The following is a 25,441-nucleotide window of genomic DNA, read 5'->3' as shown; positions in this document are numbered from 1 at the left end:
ACTCTTGTCAAGGAGTGAAAATAACATTACAAACCAAAATGAGGACATCATGTCTAAACCAAGGACTAGTCCTTCAAAACTGGTGTGTACTCGTATGAAACCATGTATGCCATACCACTTACAGGAACTTCTAGTTTTCGACCTTTTGTACTTCCTTCAGCACCACTTGACCAAACCATGAGCAGATGTGAAAGGAAGCATAGAACAGATTGCCAAGGCCAGCTGTAGTCATTGCTAGCAGTTCATAGAGGCCACATATAATGACGATTATTGCTGAGAAACTGTATGGGACTGGACTAAGTATTGAGTCTTGAAGATTGAGGAGCAATCCGAGTAGGTCCCTCCTGCCCAATTGCAAGGCTCACATTTGCTGTGAAATACGGTTGGCCAATAAATACTACAAACATGAAAGGTTTGAGAGCCGAAGTTGCTGGACTTTTCAAACTGACTGCATCTGTTGAATTGCCATTAGTGACCAAACAGAAAATCTCTAAAATAACATGTAGAGTCAAAATAGATAAAACATTTTATTGCCTTTCTTGCCGATCATGAAAAAACGGAGAGTATATAATGCCACAATCAGGTATTAAAAGGAACAATCTGTCAATATCTTGTTTACAAAACTCCAATTTGTAATAATCAATTTAGGATTTGATGCAAGGCATGCTCAACCATATACACATTGGATAATATGACTGGCTAAGTGCAGCTCCAAAAATATACCTTTCAATTATCTAGCTACATACTTGTGCTGTGAGGAACATTCAACAACAACAGGTGTTATTTTCCTTTTTGATGCACCAAGGTGAATAGGAGGTTCATGCTGCTGATGCTGATGCTTGAAAAAGCCTTTTTGCTGTGGGATGACTGGGTGCATTCATCTTACTGAATTATGCAGACTAAGGTACAAATTTCGAATCGAGCATTGGCAGCACTAACGCAGAGAAGTCAGCTTCACAAAAGATGCAGGAAAGCAACAAAAAATTTCAATGGAGTAAAAATGGAGGTATATTGAAAATGACGTCCGTAAGATGAGTAGAGACAGACCTTGATGAGTTGGGAGGGGTTGCTGAGAGCGCAGATCCGCTTGTAGCTTGCTGCTGCGAAGATCTTTCTTTGGTTATGCGCCTTGCCTGCGATCCTTTTGATGCGTAAGTGCGAAGCAAAGTGAATGTCACTTTGTGAGTTCGTGTTACAAGGAACAATATCTGCATTTGTTTTTGCTCTTTGCTCTTTGAAGAACCTGCCAAGGGAAGAGAAATCCACGGCATTATTATTATTATGTGGGCAATACTGGCAACAAAGGCTAAGCAAGACAATGACAAAGGGAATACGCACCAAGCTCCAGTTGTTCAAGTTTGAATGTGCTGGGTAATTTTTGCAAGTTGCTAGATTTGAAAGTTTGTGAAGAGAATGGTTCGAAGAATTGACCTGTCTCTTTATTTTTTGGAAGGTCATATTGAAGGACCTCAGACAAATTTGAGTTTTTCAATTGAGTATTGGAAAAAGAGATTTTTGATTTGCTTTAGTCAACTTACTGGAGCAAGAGCTTGTTTGTTTAATAGAATGTATATAGCGTCATGTTCTGACGAGTATACTGGGAAATTGTTTGTTTCAGAAGTAAAGCAAGATTTAGTCATCCAAATGTGATCAAGTAAAGATGCATATATAGTGGTTGGTAGTGTATTTTGAATGTGTAAACCACATTTCAACATCATGCTTTGTAAAGCTAGTTGTTGACGAGATTTTTTTAGCATGTCAACATTGAAGTCGCCCATAATAATCAAGTTTTCATTCTATGAGCATCTTGTCAATATCATGTTGAGAGTGGATAAAAAAGACTCGAACTTGTGAATATTTGGAGATCGGTATAGCGTTATCAAATGTATGGAAATTTTGCTATTGTGCTGCATAGTGGTTTCAATAATTTCGTAGTTAGTGTCAATGTAAATATTTGCTGCATTAGTTAGGAAAGAAGATTTGTATGCATTAGTTATTATTTTGAACTTCGTATTTGCATTTAGCAAGTCTGTGTGAAGTGTTTGTACCTCTTGAAAACAAGCTATGTTGCTACTCAATATTAGTGGATGAACTTTGATATCTTCAAAGTACTTACATAATGACCTTATGTTTAGAGACATCATCAAAATGTTGTTTGGATCGAGTTTTTTGAGTGATGGCATGGACAATTTCCAACGCGCTTTTGAGGAGTGTCTGGAGTTCTCGTTCTTCACATCGTCATCTACAATGAAGTTTGAACTAGCAAAAGGATTTAGGAGAAACAGGTTTTCTGTGGTTCGAACTTGTGAGAGTGCAGTATATGTTAAACCATGCTTAGTACATTTGTCAGGCAAGAAGGCTAATTGATTGAGTGAGAGTCCTTGGGAGCGGTGTATAGTTCTTGTTGAAGCTTGCTGAATTGGGAACTGAGTTCTGCAGACTCTGCTAACATTTTTTTTTCCTAGTTGGACCTCTTTCGTTACTGGAAATATACATGTCCACGTAGAGCCAATGCCAGAGGTATACAGGTGTTTATTTTTGAATCGTGTTTCCTTGCCTATGTCTTTGTTGTAGAATTCAATCCACATTACTAATTTTTTGTTTCAAGTTACAATAGTTTGGAAAAGTCCGTCTGCTCCATTTACAAGCCTGTCATTTGTATCGTAGTTTCCTGCACATAGCTCAACCAGCATTAACGGATTTATGTTCAGTACGCTGCGCAGTCCAGCTATTTTGTTTGCATCGCTCAAGTTTGTGGAGGTGGTTACAGGGGGTGTGTCTACCGCAGCAAGCGTAAAATTTTGGCCCTTCCATGAGCTTGAATATAATGTTATTATGTTGTAATGTTCTTTGTTGTGTATAGAATAAATGGGGTATATGTATGTTATGAAACACTTTGTTGAAGCATATGTTATTCAACGTTTTGACATCAATGTTTGTTTGTTCATTTTTCTTGATTCGATTGAGAATATTCACAAAGTTGGTGTCAGTTTGGTGCATAACTTCAGTCAGTTCATATTGTTTAAAGTGTGCTTGCCATACATTCAGACTCAAGGGGTAATAGTTTGCGAAAACCCACTTATCTCGTACCGGGGGAAGCTGGTATAAATCTCCAAAGCAAAGTACATGTATACCTCCAAAAGGTATATGATGTTTGTGTTTAATTGTTTGGAGGCGTTTGTTGATGTTCGAAAACATTCATGCTCCCACTAGCGAAATTTTGTCTATAAAAAGTACCTTCAGCTCCATAAAGACCTTGGTTAAGGTATCTAGTTGTGAGTCGGGAAGTTGTGTTAACAGTTTTTGGTTAATAGGTATATGCAGAGCCGAGTGAATTGTTGTTCCATCAATATTGTATGCTGATTTTCCTGTGTACGCGAGTTTAGAATTTTTGGTTTTAACGGGTCGTTGTGCTTATTATTGTTGTAATATCTAGTAAGTTGTTCAGTGATTGTTTTTAGGAGAATTGTTTTCCCTGTTCTAGCGCCTCCTGTTATGAAAGCGAAGATCTATTTCTCTTGCTCGTACCGTACTTTGTACATTATGTCGTTGAAGAAAATTTGTTGCTCGTAGTTTAGCTAGCGTATCTGTTTGTAATGTGTAACTGTGTCGGAGGTTACGCCAAGAGGAGTCAAGTACTCATAGGTTTGAATGTTGCCAATGCTCGTAGCTATATTGGTGCATGAACCGAGTTCGATTGTGAAAGGTTCTACATTTTCAGTGTTGGTGACTTTCACAAGGTGCTCGCTCTCATCGTCAGAACTTGAACTTTCGCTACTTATTAGAGCGGCTGCTATTTCTGCGACATCATGCCATTGTGTCTGGTTTCCTGAGCTTAATTGGCGCGTGTATTTCTTGTAATTTCCCAAAATTTGTTGTTTGTGCAACTCGTAGACACTTCGCCAAGTGTTGTGTTCGTTTAGGAGGTCGGCTTCATCTCCACGAAAGGGTAAATGCAGTAGCAGCATTTCCCTATGGAAATTTTCAGGATCGCGCTTTTTATTGTATCTAATAGACCTAATCACTTTTTCGTTTTTTCGCCGTGTGAAGGTTTTTTCGTGATTGAATTCAGCGGCGATGTCTGCTAATGTACAAGGTTCGAGTTGCGGTGGTCGTTTTTTGTATTTATCAATAATTGATTCTCTCATAATGTTAGCAAAGTTGTCTGGAAAATCACGCAGTTCTTTGGCGCGTTTCAACATGAACGCGCGTTCAGCCCCGCTGGTGCCGTGTTCACAAATTGAAAAGATCTAGATGCACGAAAGAAAGGAAAAGATAGTATCAAATACACCGCTTACTGAATGGACATTTGTTGAGCATTTAATAGTGCTGTTCCGAGTTGTTTAATTTGCTCAGCTGGACCAGTATTTTCAGTTGTAGTATGTCTCAGAATTTGTTGGAAGACTTTTGTCAATGTATTGTCCATTTTTGTTAAGTAAGACGTACAATACTTTGTCGCTGCGTATGGGTCAAGGATGAATTGGGAGTCAATGTTTGCTTCCCAAACATTTATTAAATGTTTCGCGAACGCGTTTGTTCGTATGTTCTGGGGACTTCTCTTTAAGAAAATTGTTGGTCTTTTTATTGTGGAGCAGATTGCTCTCGTATAGTCTTCTTCTGTTACCTGAATCAAGTTGAGGAATTTATGAAAATCTATTGGAAGGTCATTCTCATCATGCGTTCTAGAAAATAGAAAATATTTTTTGCGTATTCATTATCTGTACATGTGGCATTCTCCAGAGGCTTGAGAATAGCAGTAGTAAGTAATGGCGGTTGTGGAAAATTGAATCGGCATTTTTTCTTTTTGCGCTTTTTACATGTGCGCGTGTGTAAATGGGTTTGAATAATACGTAGATGTTTGGCAATGTCTTGCTTGTCACAAGATATGTACTTGTCAATGAAAGCAATAACCTCTATTTCATTGGTGCCGTTATATATAGGTGCATTCTCTATCCAAAGAAGGCGGTGATCATGCTCACTTCCACGTGATTGGAACTCGGTCACGAAAAAGAAGTCTTTGACGGGGCCGTAGATATTTGGTGCTTGTTTTAGCAACTTTCGCAGGGATGCTATTCTGTGGTTGTAATATCTAGTGCATGTGACAGGGTCCTCTCTTATGAGATCATGCAGAGTGGCAGTTTTGTTCCTATGAAGATGATTGTCGTTTAAAAGTGTTTGCAATGCAATTGTAATGGCTTCCAACTCCGTTCGCCGCTTGTGAACGTCACAAAAAATGTAGTTGGGCCAAATTGATGGATCATCGCAAAAACATCTTTCCGCAAACACTCATAATAATCTGGAGAAATTCTCAAGCGTTCGAGGTCTCTGTATCCAATATCTGATTGCAAGACCTTTTCTAAGATTTCTGTTGTCTTCACATATGCCGCGTGGATGACTCGATCATTCAATGTTGACTTTCGCAGTCTAACCCAGGCGGATGTGTGAATTTGATGTATCATGATCTTAATGACTTTGAAGAACATGTTCGTGATGTGCCTTGCAAATTGTCGGTCGCTGTTCATAATTTCCCATTGGCAAATCTCTTGATACGTATACCGATGAGGCCCACTTGGTTTAGCGTTCCTTCCCAAAGAAAAGCGTAGGAAAATTCAACTCCTCGTAGTCTATGTCTACGAATAGTCCAAGTGGCTTGTTACCCTCACATGGAGCTATCGTTAAGACCTTTGTAAAGGCATCAAAAAAGTCGTTTGAGTCAGCAAAGTTATGCAAGAGGGTATTTGTGTGCGGTTCTGTAGCTTCTTCTTGCAAGTCATCGATTGGTGCTTCGTGATCCTCACCCGGTTCGTTGCTTTTAGCATGGAGTGCAGCCATTTGCTTGCTAAACAGTGTGTTAGGTTGTATATTGTGTTTTTTATATAGCGGTGTACCTATCAAATCAATCAATGCGGCAATGACATGTTGCGGTTGAATTTGGCCACTTTTATAAATTGTCTTGTTCTCCAACTTCCTCTTTATTGCTACACCGATAGTTGTGTTTTCAATAGCTATGCGGGGCAAGATGCTATGAACTACGTCTGTTGTTGCTGGAATGTTTATTACACTTCCTCATAAGAGATATTGGCCGTAATGCAAGTATTGATGAATTTGTGCGAATGTGTTTCTTGGTGCGACCAATCACTCTTCAAGCTCGTTAAGTGCAATTATTGATTCAATTTGTTCATTCATACATAGGAAAGAAGGCGATGAGAACTTTGGGACGTTTTTCTTTTTACAGTAGTATAAACAACTACTACACAGTTGCACTTTGTTAGTATTGTTTGGTTTTAATAACATGGATAAATCGTACTCAATCAGATTCTTTTCGTATGAGCAGTCGTCCGTCAGGTCTTTTGGGAAATTCAGTCGTTTGCAACAAGAACAAAATTCTGTCGGAGTTCGTTGTGCAGCCTCAATAAATCGCAACACAATGTTCTCAATTTCAAGATCTTCATACGCAGACGATTGTTGGGGACGGTGAGCCTTAGTTATACTCTTGAGAACTGAGAGAGCCAAAGCAAACATGGAGATTTTACCACTATTGCTACTCAAAGCCAGCTAGGTGTGCTTGCTATAGGAGAGCTACAGTACTAGAACCTTAGCAAAGGATGAAGTACTTGCCTTACCATGTAGTTTTAAGCGATCTACATGAAGTATCTCGCCTATTTGAAGTTGCCACAACATCCTCTTCCCGTCAAGCCCCGTTAGACCGGTCCCACGTATTACCCCAATGTTGGCCCCCTACGCTTGTGTGACAAGCCACTAGAAGTCTTTCCATAGGAGAGAGGAAAAGAAAAATGGTACAGACCAGACGGAGAAGCTAGTAGGCTGCAGGGCACACGAAATGTGATGGAATAAAAAACAAGGCGCCTTCTCCTGACTGAAAAAGGCAAGCCAGAAACAGCCCTTGGCCGTGCCCTCAGTCCAGCGAACGCCGGCAAACTCAGACTCCAGTACCTTGATAAAGGAGTCTTCAAAGAGAGAGATAGCGAGACAACCAACCTGCAGAATTATGCAACCCTGACCTCGTGTAGCGAACGTTACTTTGACCTCCGAGCTCACGAAGGTCAAGCTACGTGCAGGCAACGAGTGTGGGAGTCGGCTATCAAAGAAAGTCAGCAAGCTAACATTTTGCTATTTTCGCATGAGCCATAAAAAGCAAAAACGTGAAGATCCCCCAGTACAGGGGCTGGAAAATGCCTCGCATACACCCTCCCTTTCTACCGAAAGACAGTACCAATAAACAGCTCTTTGGCCCTACCCCTATTGAGCATATCCCACAATCAGCGTGTTTCAAGAGACGAGGCTGTGGAAACACCGCAGTCTATGCTGGGAGTCAAGCCACCTAGGTTTGAACTCATATCACTCTCACTACACTAGCACAAGGCCTGCTCATGGTCGCCTGTGCTCGTCCCCTTCATCAGACGCAATGTATATTGGAACAGAGACTCTTGTACGTACGTTCTGTAGATAAAAAATCTAGGCTATGGCTTCGCAATACTGTTGAAAATCCCTACACACGCTACGGTCTATGGTCTCAATAGCAGCACTAAAAGCAACGTCCAGCCAGGGAAGGTAACGGCAGCAGTGCTTATGTAGAGGGTGGCCAATTGGACGCCATTCCCCAAGTAGCCGGAAGACAAAAGTCGGAGTATTACATTCTGCTTACAATATCAGGTCGGAGAGTCAAGTGGTGCTCATGATCATCGACACAGGTAACAACTTAGCGTGGGTGAAGTGCTAGAAGACCCCTACTGTGGCGGCTTGCATGCCAGCAGCATCAGCCAGCCGATTAGATCATGTTTTTGGTCATGCGGCAGTAGCAGTACGTAAGTATTTATAAAAAGACGCCAAAATTGCCAAGTTGCTTGTGGGGAGAGAGAGAGAGAGAGAGAGAGAGAGAGAGAGAGAGAGAGAGAGAAAACCAACCTGCAAATTATGCAACTCAGACCTCGCGCAGCAAACGTTACTCTGACTACGGAGCTCGTGAAGGTTGAACTACACGCAGACAACGATTGTGGAAGTCGGCTATCAAAATTTTTCTATTTTCGCCTAAGCCATAAAAAGAAAAAACGTGAACTTTTCCCAGTACACGGGCTGAAAAATGCTTCGCATACACCCTCCCTTTCTGCCGAAAGGCAATGCCAACAAATTAAAGGGGAGAGTGGAGGGGAGGGGTTGTTGGGGTTTGTGTGTGTGTGTGTGTGTGTGTGGGGGGGGGGGGGGGGGGGGGGGGGGGGGGGATGATTTGCAGAAAAGAAAGGCAAAACAAAATCCACTTTGATTCTTTGTGTAGTGAAAGAAAAGAAAAACAAATTAAGGGGGAGAGGGGAGGGTTGCGGGCCGGTTGGGGTTAATGTGTGTGTGTGTGTGTGTGTGTTTTTTGGGGGGGGGGAGGGGAGGGGGGGGGGGGTCATCGCTATAAGATGCAACACGCTTCAACTCAGGTGATGTTGTCGCAACAATTTGTGTCTGCAATAGACATAGCAATAGTCTTCTTATATTGCAAACGGAAGGGGAGGAGCAATTCCAGGTGTCGCTCATGAGGTCTGTAGTACGAATCCATTATGAGTTCAAGTTTTGTTGTAGAGAGGGGAGAATTGTAGGAATTGTAAGATTAGTTGGAACTAGCTCATGCACCCCGCATATCGGCGGACCTCGCTCGCTCTTACCATCTCACTTTGTATGTGTTTGTGTGTGTGTGCATCTTTATACATTTCTCCATGACACTCACACGATCGACACTTTCTATCTTTGGCCCCTTTAAACTACTCCTGGTACATTTAACCCCTTTTGCACACGCACACATACACACACACACACACAGAGATTACATAAAAGCACATGACTAAAGACATATTTTAAAAAATAACCAGTTTACATTATTGCCAAAAAGGCTCAGGAACATATCTGCATAGAACTCTAAGTCGTGCTATTTCAACTGGATCAACATATTGCGCTGGAGCTCTACAAACTTCTCTTAAATCTATTTTTTGAACCCGACTCAAGTAAATCTTGTAATGATGAATCAACCCAAGCTCTTGCTTTAAGAGCATGAGCCTAATCTCTCCTGCCTGGCTCCAAGTAGAGGTCACTTTTTTCCTTCTTCTTGCCTCGAGTTGCAACTCTCTCTCTCTCTCTCCACTTGAGCTTTGTAGGTTTAGATTTTGCCTCTTCCATTCACTAGTGCATGTCCTTGGATTGCACAAAAGCTGTCATTGGCCAGCATGTAGTCACGTACTGTGTTGCCTTATGTGATATGGAGACCAGGAGCCCCCTCGTGCCACGCAGGAGAGGGAGAGAGAGAGAGAGAGAGAGAGAGAGAGAGAGAGAGAGAGAGAGAGATTTTCTGCACCTACCATAGTGCTCGGCAACCAGAGAGAGAGAGAGAGAGAGAGAGAGAGAGAGAGAGAGAGAGAGAGAGAGAGAGAGAGAGAGAGAGATTTTCTGCACCTACCATAGTGCTCGGCAACCAGGGAGAGAGAGAGAGAGAGAGAGAGAGAGAGAGAGAGAGAGATTTTCTGCACCTACCATAGTGCTCGGCAACCAGGAAGGAGAGAGAGAGAGAGAGAGAGAGAGAGAGAGAGAGAGAGAGAGAGAGAGAGAGAGAGAGAGAGAGAGAGAGAGAGAGAGAGAGAGAGATTTTCTACACCTACCATAGTGCTCGGCAACCAGGAGAGAGAGAGAGAGAGAGAGAGAGAGAGAGAGAGACCCCACGTGCAGCTTGGGTCGACTGTTGCTCCATTGCGCTTGCTCCATAGAGAGAGAGAGAGAGAGAGAGAGAGAGAGAGAGAGAGAGAGAGAGAGCATTTTGTTGCAGCTACCATGGAGCACGGTAACCAGGAGCCTTGTAGAGAGAGAGAGAGAGAGAGAGAGAGAGAGAGAGAGAGAGAGAGAGAGAGACCACGCATAGCTTGGGTACGACCGATTGAAGGTACAATATAGGGGTAGCTTGAGAGCAGTTGAGGGCCGGCTAGGTTGAGCGACAGTATCGCAACAGCCTTCAGGTCGCAACAGCACGACCCGAGCTCTCAAGAGCGGAAGTTAAGCGGGGGCAAAGTTAGGACAGTCACGTTGCAAGTGGCCAATTGCGCCACAAGCATAGCAACCACGGGGATAGGGAGCAGGGCCAGCACCTCCACAACCGCGCCCGTGGCCAGCAGGCACTGGGTAGAATGGCGCAGAGCGGCAGTCGCAAGACACCACCAAAGCGTGGAAAACGAATGGTGGAGGCGGAGGCGACAGTAGCAGATGTAGGAGCGGCGGCAAAGGTGGCAGAAACGCCCCTGCCTCTTCCCCCCCTCGACCCATACCTCGCTGCCCCCTGCACGTACACCCCTTTGGGCCCCTTCACCTCCACTGCCCTCCACCTCCCATCGTCCCCCTCCTCTGCTACGTACTGCACTTCCTCCCCCTGCTGCAGGGACCTGAACCCCTGCGCGTAAATCGCAGTCTGATGCACAAACACATCCTCTGTGCTGCTGCTGCCATTCTCTGGCGTTACAAACCCGTACCCCTTTGAGTTGTGAACCACTTTACCTTACCGGCTGATTGACCCTTGGTGCGGCCTCCGCGGCACCCCCCTCTGGCTCCACCGATGCCGTTGCTGCTGCAGCAGTACTCAATTGCTTATCCATGGAAAAGTACCCCTGATATCAACCCTCTCTGTTCCTTGTACGCAACATGATTAGGTGCGCATTGCCGCGGGAATCCGCCCTGGTCAAACACTTGGAATTGCAGCCTGTCTGATCAGCCCCTGCCCATGCGAGCCAACCCTGCTAGTGCGGTTTCCCTGCACCACTTTTGAAAGCCTGGCAGCATACATGCATGCAAGCAAGAGGCTGTTTCTATGCAGCCCCCATGCTAATGATCAGTTACTCATCGCCATAGCTTCCCACTCTCTATATCATAACCGAGTGAGCTTATCTGCACTTGTATAATAAACCCAGCTCTCTCTCTCTCTCTCTCTCTCTCTCTCTCTCTCTCTCTCTCTCTCTCTCTCTCTCTCTCTCTCTCTCTCACAAACACACACACACACACACACACACACAGCTTCTCTCTTATCTCTCTATCGCACAGAAATGCTTTTCTATAGATAAAGCATGGATGACCACCGACGGGTTGACGTCGCCTCAAGCCACTTGCTTGCAGCGGGACGCAAGTAAACCACATCCATGCAAGCAAGGCGGGGGGCGGGCGGGCGAGAGAGAGAGAGAGAGAGAGAGAGAGAGAGAGAGAGAGAGAGAGAGAAGAAGAAGAAGACGCAAAGGACTGGAGCTCCACCTTCCTTGCTTGTCCTTTGCGTCTTCTTCTTCTTTCTCTCTCTCTCTCTCTCTCTCTCTCTCTCTCTCTCTCTCTCTCTCTCTCTCTCTCTCTCTCTCTCTCTCTCTCTCTCTCTCTCTCTCTCTCTCTCGTACTTCACGGAGAGCAGGGAACGATTGAGCTAAGGCCCGTGTCACACTGGGACGGGCGTCCCTCACTTTTTGCAGGGTGCCGCCCGTTGCTGCTGTCACACTGGGCCTTCTCCAAAAACCTACGTGGAGGCAGCAACGAATTCGCCTATACCAAGTGGTATGACCACCGAGTTTCTCGCTGCCTGCCAGGGTTCAAACCCAATCCCGTGCGCTCGCGCCATAGCTTTTGGCAGATGGCCTCCCATGCTGAAAGTTGGCCGAGGTGGGAACGCCGCCCCTCTAACAAACCCCAACGGCCATCTTTCACTTTTTGGAGCACCAATGAGAGCGCGCCAAATCAGCACGACCATCCCTCCCCCGTCCCAGTGTGACACCAGCCGAATGAGGTTGTAATATGTACTTCACTGATGAGAGCATAGAATATTAGGCGAGCCGTCTCGCTGTATATCTTCAATGTACTTGAACACGTGCAGAGCCGTCACCAACGCAGGCAGTAAATTTTTTTTTGAACGCTAGCAGAGCCGTCAGCAGCGCTGTTTATTTTTGTCGTACGCCTTCAGGTCGCAAAAATTGACACGTGGCATCAGAACCCCTTCCCCCATAGTATGTTAGTAGATTGTATTAGAAAGAGCCAAAAAATAAGTGTGCCCAATTTTAAACACGGGTTTTATTAAAGTGTATCTTAGCAAGATACCATTTGAAGCAATGTAAAATGGGGGCAAAACGTGAAAGGCAAGTGCCACATAGCGGAGACAAGGGCTGCCAAGAGTTGCATGATGGCGAGCATAGAAAAATAATCACGTATTGAATGATTCTTTTGCTCTTATGTTGATTAGGATTCTGGTGGATCATGCCTCCGATAGCTGCGACAATTTTTGTGATTAGACAGTCTCTCTCATGCTACGATGAGTTGTCGAGTTGACGTGGAAGATGTTGGTAGGAGATCAAGGGTTTGGGAGGTGGTGTGTGGAGTAAAGGAAGGTAGGAGAGACCTACAAATGGCGAGGTACGAAGGGTAGCAAGCACATGTGGGAATAAAACAAAGAGAGACTGAGATACGACAGGGATCTGTAAAGCGGACGAGTCCTGTGTACACAAAGCAATGGCAAGGTGGTGATATGAGGGGGAAAGGCAAAGAAGTTGAGCCTGCGATGAGGCTCGTGTTGAGGGGATGGGCAAAGATGTGCCCAGGGAGGGGTGGGTTCGACAAGCTAGGCAAGGGTGACGGCTAGGACAATGCATGGGAACGAGGGAAGTAGGGAATTTTTCCTTTGCAAATGGGACAAAATGGAATCTTGGCACTCTTGTGAATAGATTTATACACTGATGTCCATAAATAAGAGATAGAGAGAGTTTTTATATAAAAAAAAGAGCTCCCCTAAAGGATATGTGCCTCTCTTGCAAGATCCTTTGAGCGAGTTTTTTTGAAAAAAAAACACACTCTCGTTCTCTCTCAAGGTTGAGTTTAACTAGAATCGATGTTTGAGAAAGCATTGCCTCTGCTTAGCCTTGAGCCGGTTGAAAATCAAGACTAGCCACTTGCAAAACATGGTAAAGGGAAGTAAAATGGTGAAATATGCGAGAAAATAGTTCAAAAACCTTGCAAATTTATGCTAGTATTTCCGGTTCGCTTCTTTGTGATGAGGAGGAAATTCAGCCAATGACCGCTTCATAAAAGAGACTTTCTCGATTATTGAAGTCAAGCCATGTGAGACTGTGAAATGAAATGTGAAATAATAAGTGAAAGGGTCACGATGGCTTTCAAAAGCAATAAGAAAGTGATAAAATTGTTAGGTTGGATTAAATTGGTATCAGTGTCTGGGAAAGGATTACCTTAGCTTAGTTTTGAGCCGATTGAAAATCGAGACTAGCTAGCTATAGACCATGGTAAATGGAAGAAAAACCGATGAAATATGTAAGAAAGTCGTCCAAAAATTTTGCAAATCTCAAAATTTCGGCTAGTGTTTTCGGTTTTCTTCTTTGTGAGGAGAAAACTCGACCAACAGCCACTTAATAAAAGAGGCTTTCTCGAACGTTAACACTGATTGGAATCAAGCTACAAAATGCAAGAAATGTAAAGCCATGTGAATTTGTGAAATAAAAGGGGAAATAAAAAGAACTAATTAATATATGTGTGTGTATATAGAATTTATTAGAATTATGCAAGGTGAAGCTTCACTTTAGTATTTTAAAACAATAGAATGCAAAAAACAACATATACATGTGTGTGTGTGTAAAATTTACTAAAATTATGTAAAGTGAAACTTCACTTTAGCATTTTAAAACAATAGAATACAAGAAAAGTAAAGACATATTAAGATGTGAAGTGAAAACAAGGAAAGTCTCGCTAACCCAACACAACACTAAGGGTTTCTTTTAGAAAGCCAAAAAGAACTCATCAATATGTGCCTGTATGTAAAAATTACTATGCAAGGTGAAGCTTCATTTTAACATTCTAAAACAATAGAATGCAAAAAAAGTCAAGCATGTCATGATGTGAAATGAAAAGATCCATTTACTATTTTTAAATTAAAATAACATTTAAGGCAACTCTCAATCATCACTGAAAACATTGAAAGTATGCCTCACCTGACACTACTTTGAGGCTTCTTTTAGACATCCAAAAAGAAACCTCCCAAACAATTTGCAAAAACAAAAGCCTATCCTACTCACTTTTGCATTTGGTACAACAGGAGAGAGAGAGAGAGAGAGAGAGAGAGAGAGAGAGTTTTTGATAAACTTCCTCAAAAGATCTGTGCCAGCACATATCCTTTGAGGGGTTTTTTTTAAAACTCTCTCTCTAGGGTTTTTGGAGTTGCTCCGCTCACAGCTCTGTTGCTTACGAGTCCCTATTGTTGAGGGTGCAAAAGAAGGGTTTTGCGATAGGGCGGAGCATGGGTGGGGCCAGTTGAAGGTCGAGCGTACTGGATGCTTGGAGGGAAACGAGATCTTGGGTGAGCCATCGGGTAGCTCTGGCCCCTGTTTTTTTGGCCTTCCTTTTACATGCCCTTGTTTTTGGAAATGGTGGAGGCCATCCCTCCAAGCCCTATGAAGAGTGCAAACGATGTCTCACCCTATCTGTCGCCAGAACAATAAAAATCTCACTTTGTCTTTCTAATATGACCATGCACTGCTAAGAGTTGGGTGGCAGCACTTTTCGCCGCCTGCTCATCACAGGTTTTCTTGAAGCGAGAGAGAGAGAGAGAGAGAGAGAGAGAGAGAGAGAGAGAGAGAGATTTTCCCCTTTAAAAAAAATAGTATAGCCCCTACCCATAGCAATCTCAAAAAAATAGCGGCGACATACTCTCTATCTAGTTTTTTAAAAAAAAAAACTCCGTGAAAGGATCTTCCTTTTTTAACTACACAAAGAGAGAGAGAGAGAGAGAGAGAGAGAGAGAGAGAGAGAGAGAGAGAGAGAGATAGATAGATAGTTCTATTATTGTCCTGGGAGGTCAAATATGACCTATGGGACCAAATGAACATGTCACGTGGTGTGAGTGGAGTTCATAAGTGACTCTCGATGCTCAAAAATGGCTGAAATGAGCATCGCAATAGAGAGTCCACATCGTGGTTGGGAGAGGAAGGTATGTAGGGAGAGATCATGGCTGAATATATGGAGAAAAGAGGACCTAATGTGGTCAAAAGCTGAGCACTCAAGTAGTGTGTGGTACTCACTCTCTTGCACTTGATGAGGGCATAAGGTGCAAAGTCGATGACACTCCTCGCCAGTGCCCCAACATCCTGTCTCGCAGCGTAGAGAATGGGAGCTAAGACGAATGGAGGCAATGGTGCGGATCGCACTCATGGGATGGGCTCAAGGATGTAGGAATGGGTTCGGTAACCTCGTTCCGAGAAGAAGAGAGATTTGTAGTTTGGGGCAACGTGTGTGGTGTAATGGCTGAAGCGAGAACCTCCGGATTTCTCCCAAGCCATGATACATTGGCGTTGTAAAAAGGCCTCATTAACTTGGGAGTCGATCGACGCATCCTTGACCAAGTGACATGCATCCCATCTTCCAAACCATTTCTTGACATCAAGCATCCACCCCGAACTTAGTATTTTGCTCTTGCATGTCTTTTGAACCATTTGACTTGCTTCATATGCGATTCTAGGAAGTCGATGCAAAGGGCTACGTTGTGTCTTACGCATGTACTCCACAACCCTTTGCATGCCCAAGACCTCAATGGGAAGCAATCCGGACTCGAGAAGTAAGAGCATATAGGGTGTTTGTGTCTTGACTTGGAGAAAGTTGGTGAGAAAACGCTTTTGGACATTCTCAAACTCTTTCCAAGTAGACTTCCCGATGCTTCCACCCCACACCTCCACTCCATAAAGAAGCACCGGTGTCACCAATGTGTCAAAGAGGCACTTTTTGAGAGCCCAACACTTGATCTCTCCTGCATTGCACATGTTCTCAAATGCATAATAGGCCCTCTTTTCGGCTTCCAAGCGACGCATTGCACAATCCTTCCATTTATGATTGGATGGAACCTCAAGGCCAAGGTACTTGAAGTGATCTACCACTTCAAGTTTCTCATTGTTGTATACAATGCATGGATTTTCATCATTGAGGGTCTTTACAAGCATAACCTTGGTTTTGGATCCATTCACGATCAGCCCGCTATGTAGGCAAAAGCGTTCCAAGACACTCATAAGCTTTTGTGCATCTTCTAAGGTATGTGCCAAGAGCACTACATCATCAGCATAAAGCAAAAGCATGATCACCGCATTTCCGATCTTAACCTCTTCTATGCCTTCTTGCTGCATAAAGTCAAGAACCATGCATTCCAATTCATCAATGAGTAGCCCAAAGAGGGTTGGGGAAAGTGGGCATCCTTGTTTGACACCAATAGTGCTTGCAAAAAATTCTGAAATTCCATCTCCCATACGTAATCGACATATCACTTTTTGGTAGATGCAAAAGACTGCATGCATAAATTCTCTCGGCACTTGAAGGCTTTGCATACGTCTCCAAAGATTTCCTCGCGGTACCATGTCAAAAGCTTTCTTGAAATCCACAAAGCAACAATACAACTTTTTTCCTTTCAATCGAGATGCTTTCATAAGAACTCGAAGAGTGACAAGGTGATCAATAGTGCTATGATGCTTTCGAAAACCTGCTTGGCCAAGTGCACGTTTGCCATTCTTTTCAGCCCATTCACTTATCTTCATCTCCATGATACATCGAAATAACTTTGCCATCAAAGAACCAACCATTATAGTGCGATAGTTGTTCACATTGTTTACATCTCCTCCTTTGTGCAAAGGTTTGATCCAATTTGCACTCCAATCATGAGGCATGCCATACTGAAGTGCAAGGTTAAACATATCGCATATCCAATATCGTGTTTTCTTGCTTGTCCATTTAATCATTTCAGCCTTGACACCTTGAAGGTCACCTGCCTTGCGAGTAGCAAGTTTCTCAAGCGCGCGGCATACATCTTCAATGGTAAAGAAGGGAGACATAAACGGAAGGGAGCTACAACACTCCATCTTATCAACATTGGGTTGCTCATAGAGGTTCTTACAATGCATATACATATCCTCAAGAGGCAAGTCACCAAAGCTCTCAACGCGCTTGCCTTTTAGATTTTGCCAAAACTTGCCACATGCATGTGCTTTCTCTTGTGCTAAAAGAAGTTGTTTTTCGACTTCCCACCTTCTCCTCTTCTTTTGAACAAGTGCTTTGTATGTGTGTGAACATTCCAAGTAAACTTCCTTGTCTTTGATTGCATCCAATCTTAGCAAGTGTTTTCGGGCTTGACTACATTCCATGTCAAACCATTTCTTCTTGGTGCTACCCTTCTTAGACCTTTTGCAAGACATGTGTTTCACCGAAAAGCATTCCTTCGCACAAGAGAAAATTACTTCTTTGAAAACTTTCCACTTGCATTCTAATGTTGGGCTCTCTTGATGCTCTATCATGCTTAACATTTGGTCCACCATATCAGCATATATAAGTGCTTGTTTGAGGTCTAGACGTAGGTACAAATGATTCACATCATGATTGGAGGCTACATGCTCGGGCCGTTTACCACACTTGAGGTCAATACATAACATCCTATGATCCGATTCCGGATTCCATTCACCAAGTGTAAAGCTTTGTATGCATTCTAGAGTGGCTTCCGAGAACAACATATAGTCAATCACGCTAGCACCGTTGTGCTTTCTACATGTAAAGTCATTGGTGCCTTGCCATAGAGATACACCATTTGCAATGAGCATTCCGGTACTATTGCACATATGTAGAAGTGACTTTCCATAGTGATCCACTTCTTTTGTATCATTAGAACTTTGATTATACATGTATGAGTCATCCATTCTTCTTGAGACATGCGGCATGTCTACTTGTTGTGTGTCGTGTTGTAACATATTTGTGCGAGCATTCATGTCTCCAAAAACAACGACTTCACCTTGATCCTTGTAATGAGCAATCTCTTCCTCTAGTTCAACAAAGGGCTGATCTCTATCCATATTCAAGCAAGCATAAAAGTTGGAGTCATAGTGAGGAATGTAGCAACCGGCCACAAACATGACTTGACCATTTGGTGGGCTGATTTTCAGCCATAAGTAGCGTTTATACTTATCTTCTTTGACAATGGAAACATCTTTCAAACCCTTTTTGGTCATACATGCTACGCCTCCTTGGCCTCTTCGTTGCTTTGCATTTTTGGCCCACAACAAAGAATGCACATCGTATTTGTCAAATCCAAGAATTCGTTGCGCATCATGCTCCCATGTTTCGACAAGAAGTATCACATCGGAGTCATTGGTAAGCTCATCAATGCCAATTCTTGCATTCCATGGATACCCGTTACAATTCCAAAAGCTTATTCGCAAGCGTGAGTTGGTCTCATAGATCATGTGTCCCTATTTGTTGGGTGGACTTGCATCCTCCTTAAGTGTCTTTTCTTCTTGAGGTGATACCTTAACCTTCTTGCTTCTTTCCTCATATGCTTTGCGACGTGCATTTTGTTGCATAAGAGTGAGATCCTCATATACATTACAACCTGTTCCTTTGAGGTAGATCCAACCATTGTCAAGGATGATCTTTCTCTTTACCTCATCAGCCATGGTACATACAATAGGTCTTTCTCCCGAGCGAGGGACTCCTTGTTTTCCAACTTGATGTGCACCATAAGCCATGATTCCTGACATGCCAAAGTGTGTAGCAAAAAACTCTTCAATAGCAACTGCAAGAGATTGGGGTGTTTCCATGCTTTCCTCCTTGATTCCACGAATGACGATGTTCTTTGAGCGTTTTTGTTGTTCGTGCAATTCTTGAGTGTCCACATTCTCTACATTCTTTGCTTGGACAACGGCTTGCGTGATAGGAGATGTAGAAACCACATTATCCTTACATATATCAGCCCATGATTTGGATGCATTTCTCATCTCACATACATCATGTCGTATTGTATCTATTGTTTCCTCTTTCAATACATGATCACTCTCAACTTTACTCAAGCGCTCTTTCAATACATTCATGTCAACAAGAGAGCGTTTACATTCTTGAACTTCATTCTCAAGATGCATCAAGCGTGTTGTTTGCATTTCAAGAACCTTCTTGAGGTGCTCATTCTCCACAACGAGAACTCTTAAAGTACCATTCTCCATTGCAAGTGCGCGCAACTCTTCACCTTGTTTATTGACGGTTTCTTGTAACGAGATCAAGTAAGCCATGATCATTGCTTCCGTTGTTGTAGATGATGTGGTTGGATTAGCATCCAAATTCCTTGGAGATTTTGCATCATTCTCCATGGCGAGTGTGGCTTTTCCACCCTTGCGAGTTTTGTCTGACATTGCCTTCAAGTCGGCCCCATCAGCATTGGTAGCCCTTGCTCCCTATGGTTACCTTTTGTTTCACAAGTTTCTTACATATGAGAAGAGTAGTTGTGTTTTCATATGACAGGAAAAATGCAACCTGGGTTTCCCCTCTATCCAAGATCGTGGACGTTCACTGAACTTGATTAGACAAGTGTCATAGTTTGGTTAGTAGTTTCATGTGCTTGTATTGTGCTAGGAAATAGGACGTAGCTAAGTAGATATTAGAGTAGTTTACTTAATGGAGAGAGATAATTTTCACACATGAGAGATTAGAGAGAGAGAGAGAGAGAGAGAGAGAGAGAGAGAGAGAGAGAGCACACGATATACGTGGTTCACCCAATGTGGGCTACATCCATGAGAAAGCAACCACTCAATGGCTTTAGTACTTCTAACAAGAAGTAGATTATAAAGGGATTATACCCTTAATAGAGCTCCCATCTTGCTTCACTCTCACCATTTCACAATGCACTACAATGCTTCAACTCTTCAATCCATTTTTGTGTGTACAAAAGGCCTCCTTTTATAGGCCAAAAGGGTTGCCCTCTCTCATAAGAGGCAGTCATGTGTAGCCGCCCTTGTGTAAACAAATTTGAGTTGAATTCTCCCATGTGCCCATGTGTGGCCGCCCTTGAGACCGATTTGAAATCGGCCACCGACCATTGAATTCGTCCATTGGCCATTGACTTCCAATCACCGACCAACCGGCCAATCGATATGCCGTTTTTCGACCACTTTTTGGCCACCGTTCGGCCATAATATTTTGACGAAAAGGAATATTCCGGTGAGTGATTTTTCTTCCCGCATGATGGCTTCTCCTCATAATAAGGGCTTTACAAATGTGTGTTTTTAATATAGAAAATTACAAGGGGTGAATCAGTCTCCATAAAATATTGCAATGTGTATGATACTATCTGACTGATAAATTTAGAGAGGAAGTAGATTTTGGAGAGAGAGAGAGAGAGAGAGAGAGAGAGAGAGAGAGAGAGAGAGAGAGAGAGAGAGAGAGAGAGAGAATGGCTCCCTTTTTCCATTGACACAAGGATATTATATTCACATTCTTTAGCTCTCTACAGGTGGCTTCATCATCACATTGATTTACATGGATATAGAATTGTCACTAGGATCACATGTTGTTGTTGGTCAGATGCATACGTAGATAGGGTGATAAAGAGAGACACGATCAAGATAAAGTAGTTTTGTGAGGGGGCTAGAGCAGAGAGCATTGCAATTTTTGGTTCTAGTTTAAGGATCAAAGATATTATGGGTTCTTTTTTTCAAACTTTAGTTTGATTTCTTTCTTTTTATTTCTTCCTCCCTCCTTAAGCACAAACAAAGGCACCTTCCCTCTTATGCATTAGCACCATCTACAAAAGGTCTCCAAATTGCATCTACCAAAAAGATCCTAAAGATTCTATGCATGTCAAATTCTCAATTTTTTAAAGAATCCTTCAAGAGAACACACACACACACACACACACACACACACACACAAGCATGAAGTAGTCGATGCAACACAAATTTCTTGCCTATATTCATCGATGATCAATTTGTCTTTTGGGATCTTGATAGATTCCTCATAAAAGCTAAATAGAACTCAATGAGGATACTGATACTAGTCAACAAATAGGTGATGGTCTCAATTTGCAGCACCCTAAAATATTCACGATAGTCAGCTACTAAGGTTGCCCCATGAGCAAAGAGTTGAAAAGTACCAAGGCTTGCTATAATTAATCAAAGCATTGAAAAATACTCGAGTATATGAAAAAGTGAGAGGGGGGGGGGGGGGGGTGTGTGTGTGTTTAGGGATTGCCTGCAAGGTCAGGTGTTGATGCATAGGAAGGCGTGCAGACAACATGTTTTGCAATGTTAGACCAGCGTTTGGGAAAAATGATTTTCACAAACTTACAAAATTCCTTTGGGCAATGGAAAATCTACGGGGTTTCTTTTACTCATACATCCCGCCAGAAACTAGCACTGTGGTATTGGCAGAAGTGAGCCGCCTCTGACAACTCGTGCTCAGGAAACAACTTCACAAGTGCCGTACAAGTTGTTACCATGGTCAAAGAGATGGAGTGTGTAAACACGGGTTTCCATTTCATGCGCAGCCAAATCCAAACGCAGTCTTCAACGAACAAAATCATAGATAACAATACTTCAGGTCCTAGCATGAAGATAGAAATGTCGTACCATACCACCCTACACTGCTCTTGCTATGGGGTGCACATATGAATATACAGCGGGTCACCAATTCATCGTTGTCCTACTACCTCTTGAACTATGCACTCAAAACTGAACCAATGGGCCATCTCAACATCCGCTCAGAAGATGCAGAGCGCTTAGGCCTAGGTGGCCTTGACACTGTGAAATTGAAGCTGATCTCAGTCTCTTTACTGTCGAAGCCTATCTCAGCAACAGAAGTGGCATTAAATTGTTTGCAAATCCCAATCATTTCAAAGAGTGACACCGTCCAATACGTCGACTCATCACCCCCGGCACTACGACAACGAATCATTTCGCACAACAATGATGTTGTGCTGCACCCTGTCGATCTGTACTGCGCACGGCCACAAACTCTGGAGAATCTTACGTTCTACAACTTCCACAAGAATTACACAGTGATGAAGGGGAAACAAAGGAAAAAAATTATTTCAGAGGCGAACACCTATGGCTAGTCTCTGGAGCGGCAACACTGACTGGTCCGTTTCACAGACTTCCACCCAGGGCATCATCCGGAGGCTTTCTTTTACAACGTGCTGCTAAAGAGCATCACCTTCAGAAACGAATCCCAGTTGCTCTCACCGGAGAACACGTCCAGGTCATACTATCTTGAGTGCAAACTTAGAAATTTGATACTGACAGATGAGGACCTTGAGATGTACATCACAGAGTATACACAACGAAATATGCTCACGACAGATCAAACACACCAATTTCACAACATGATACTACAGAAGACATCCTCAACAAAGGCTGCCTCATTTCAATCTCCAGATGTGCAAACAGACTACGAGCAACAGGACACGACTTCTCGCATCTCTGCCCTTCTAAACGAGCTTCAAAACGTCCAGAACGCGTCACTGACATTTGAACAAGCAGAGATCTACAAGAAGCTCACAGCAGCAAAGGGTGGTCTGCATGTAATCACATGCACTCATGGCAGTGGAGAAAGCTTCCTCATAAGATATATCACAAGCCAACTCATAATGCAAGGGAAAACTGTCACACTCGCTGCTTCGACTGGTGCAGCGGCCACGAGGTTAAGCAGCATCACAACAACTGTCCGTTACCAATTCAAGATACCAGTGCGCACACAACAGTATACCCTGTCAATCTCCGAAACTGATGACAGATACGTCAACATCAAAGAAGCAGACACGATTATCATAGACGAGATTTCTATGTTGACAAAGCAAACTTTTGATCTCATAGTACGACAAATTGTGAATGTCACCAACGGCACACTGCTAGACCCATTCAAAAATAAAAAGCTCTTCTTGTTCGGTGATTTGGCACAGTTGCCACCGGTCTGCAGGCATCAAAGTGATCATTGCTACTCATGCCACATCACAATATCCACTTATTGGTCCAGTGCTACTACGTACATTATGTCTTGCTCAGTGCGCCATGCAAAAGATATCTTTTTCATAGAGTTCCTCAATACAATAAGAGTTAGGCTCCCCACAAAGAAAGAGATCCACGATGTGCTCGTTGACCGCATCATAACGCAGGATCAAATAGAGCAACACATGGATAGGAATATGACAATCATTTGCACACACAAGAGTGACGCTCGATATTATAATAACCTTCTCTTGGAACGCTTCCATCGGCATAGTCACATCATCCAAATCGGCCTCAAGACAAATGCACACAACGTCCCTAAGCTCCAAGCATGGCTTGAAGATCCCGACTTCCACGCAATTGACAGAATAGCAGAAGGAGCAAAGGCGCTGATAACAGAGAACATAGACTTAACAATTGGAGCAGCCAATGGCTCCCTATGTCGCGTAGACGAAATCCTCCAAGATGAAGAAGGAGTTGTCAAAGCAATCAAAGTCACACTCGACACATCCAAACAGGAACTTACACTTCAATGGTCAAAGCATAGCAGACGGACATTCAATGGGCACTGGTACCATAAATCCACATTCCCACTAGCTCTCGCCTACGCTATGACTGTACACAAGTCCCAAGGCGCAACAATCAACTCCAACATCTTGCTCATTGTAAAAGAAGTTTTCGCCCCTGGCCTTCTATACGTGATGCTGTCACGCGTCACTGAGCGAACCCGGATACATTTACTAGAGCTACCTACGCCAGAGATGTTCACACCATCTAGATTTTTGAACTTCTAGCCGGGAATGTTTCCTACGTCCTCTTCAGTATCAATTCCTCTTTTTATTAAACAGATGAAATCGCCTTGTAACTACCTTCTATATAAAGCATGAATTTTTGTTTAACTGCTCATCTTCTCTTCTGTGGACTTCTCATGTTCAATATGTTGCACTGCTGAGACACCTTCCCTATCACCCCTGCTCACTCTGATCCACCTTCTGTAAATTTACTGCTCGTCCCTTTTTCACTTCATTCATTTGTGTTTAAATGTATGTCGGATCTTATGCTTCAGAAATACTGCAAGAGGTCATCAAAATAAATTTTCTTACGTGCAGGAAACTGAATCAAACAATGGATCACAACACGGAACATTTTGCAAGCTTCTCTGATCTTGCATCTGCCTGTGTATACACATGCAAATCAATCACTAATCTTACTATGTAGCTCTTTAAGCAATACACGAACAACGCAAAGGAAACGCAACCAGCGATACAACCTAAGAGATTTTACCTCACGACTAAGCAGACGAGATTGGCAAACTCAGCAGGTGAGAAACCCCATGCGTATATTGAGGGGTTCCATACTTTTCAAAAGCGTTGCAACTTCATGAATAAGTGCGACTCGAGATATAAAGCTCTCGACCAAACGATGGCCACACCAAGCACACACAGAATGACAACATGTACTATTAGAAAAGAAAAATATAATGCCTTTTATCTGTCATGCTAACAAGCTTGCTCCTACATCCTGCAGGTCTCATGAAGCAAATACTTGAAGAGCTTGACATCCAGTACGAGGATGATGAGAGTATGTTGCGTAATGTTGAAGCACAACAACTCCTCAACACAAAAACTGAAGGAGTTACAATGTACACGATGGAGCAGCTGCGGTTTGGTTACAACATTGATTTGGATGAACTTTCAAAAGCAACTCAAGACAACTGTGCCGCTATCTTGACAAATTTCATGACTTCAGCAAACCACACGCACGATGCAACTAACCCACCTATCACAATCCACAAGGTAGCATGGCACTACAGTAAATACAAGGCAGTAAATTACGGACAACCAGCCTCCCCATACGAGCCAGTTGCGACAGACCAAGGCAAGTATGGATAACAAGTATCACTAGCTTCCATTCATTCCTCCGTAGCACCGTCATTTTTTTATTTACCTAACCATTCTGCATGGACTTCAGATTTGGACACTCATCAACAACCAGAGACAAGCATCGGCCTTCCCCCCAGAAAAAGCTGCGTTGCGGCAAGAATACATAGTCTATAGTATACGCTGCATGAAAAACGGTAGGAGATATATCGGAGTTACAAATAATGTCCATAAACGCATCGGCCAGCACAAGCGCAATCCCTCGAGGAGAATGCAAGCAGACATGCAGGCACATAGTCCTTTCGAGGACAATTTTGAAATTACCACTTTAACAACCAGTACCAACATACATAAAGCTAGAAACTTAGAACATTTCTATATTAAACATCACAAGACAACAACTGCATTAGGTTATAACGTTTGTTTAGGACATCCACCAAGGTTGAGAAAATATTATTTTTTGAAAAAAAAAGAAGGTATAGTTGTGACCTTCTGCCATCTTCATTTCATTGTTTTGTTCACTGTCTTTGTCACATAACGTTGGAAATTGGCTACAACAATGTCTTCTTCTTTTTTCATTCAAACTGTGGCAGACATGACAACTTATCACCTTCTTTGATTGAAATGCTTTTTCTTTTCAGTTTAGAATGGGTAGGCCGATTCCAGTTGATCTGATTGAGCAACAGTCAGAATTTCAGACTGCAATGTACATGTTGCAATACTGTCTTTATCCACATTTGCAAGAGCGGGTGCTCAAACACT

General features: G+C 43.0%; 1 pseudogene; it reads right to left on the bottom strand.

Annotated features, from left to right (window-relative positions):
* Window positions 1-10,041: 10,041 nt before the first annotated feature.
* LOC147439687 (uncharacterized) lies at window positions 10,042-10,634 on the bottom strand (annotated as a pseudogene).
* Window positions 10,635-25,441: the final 14,807 nt, after the last annotated feature.

Source organism: Adiantum capillus-veneris, chromosome 16 (assembly GCF_014529385.1).
Source record: "Adiantum capillus-veneris isolate H3 chromosome 16, ASM1452938v2, whole genome shotgun sequence".
Classification (NCBI taxonomy): Eukaryota; Viridiplantae; Streptophyta; class Polypodiopsida; order Polypodiales; family Pteridaceae; genus Adiantum; species Adiantum capillus-veneris.
The sequence above is the reverse complement of the archived record's forward strand: the minus strand, read 5'-3'. Positions and strand labels throughout refer to the sequence as shown.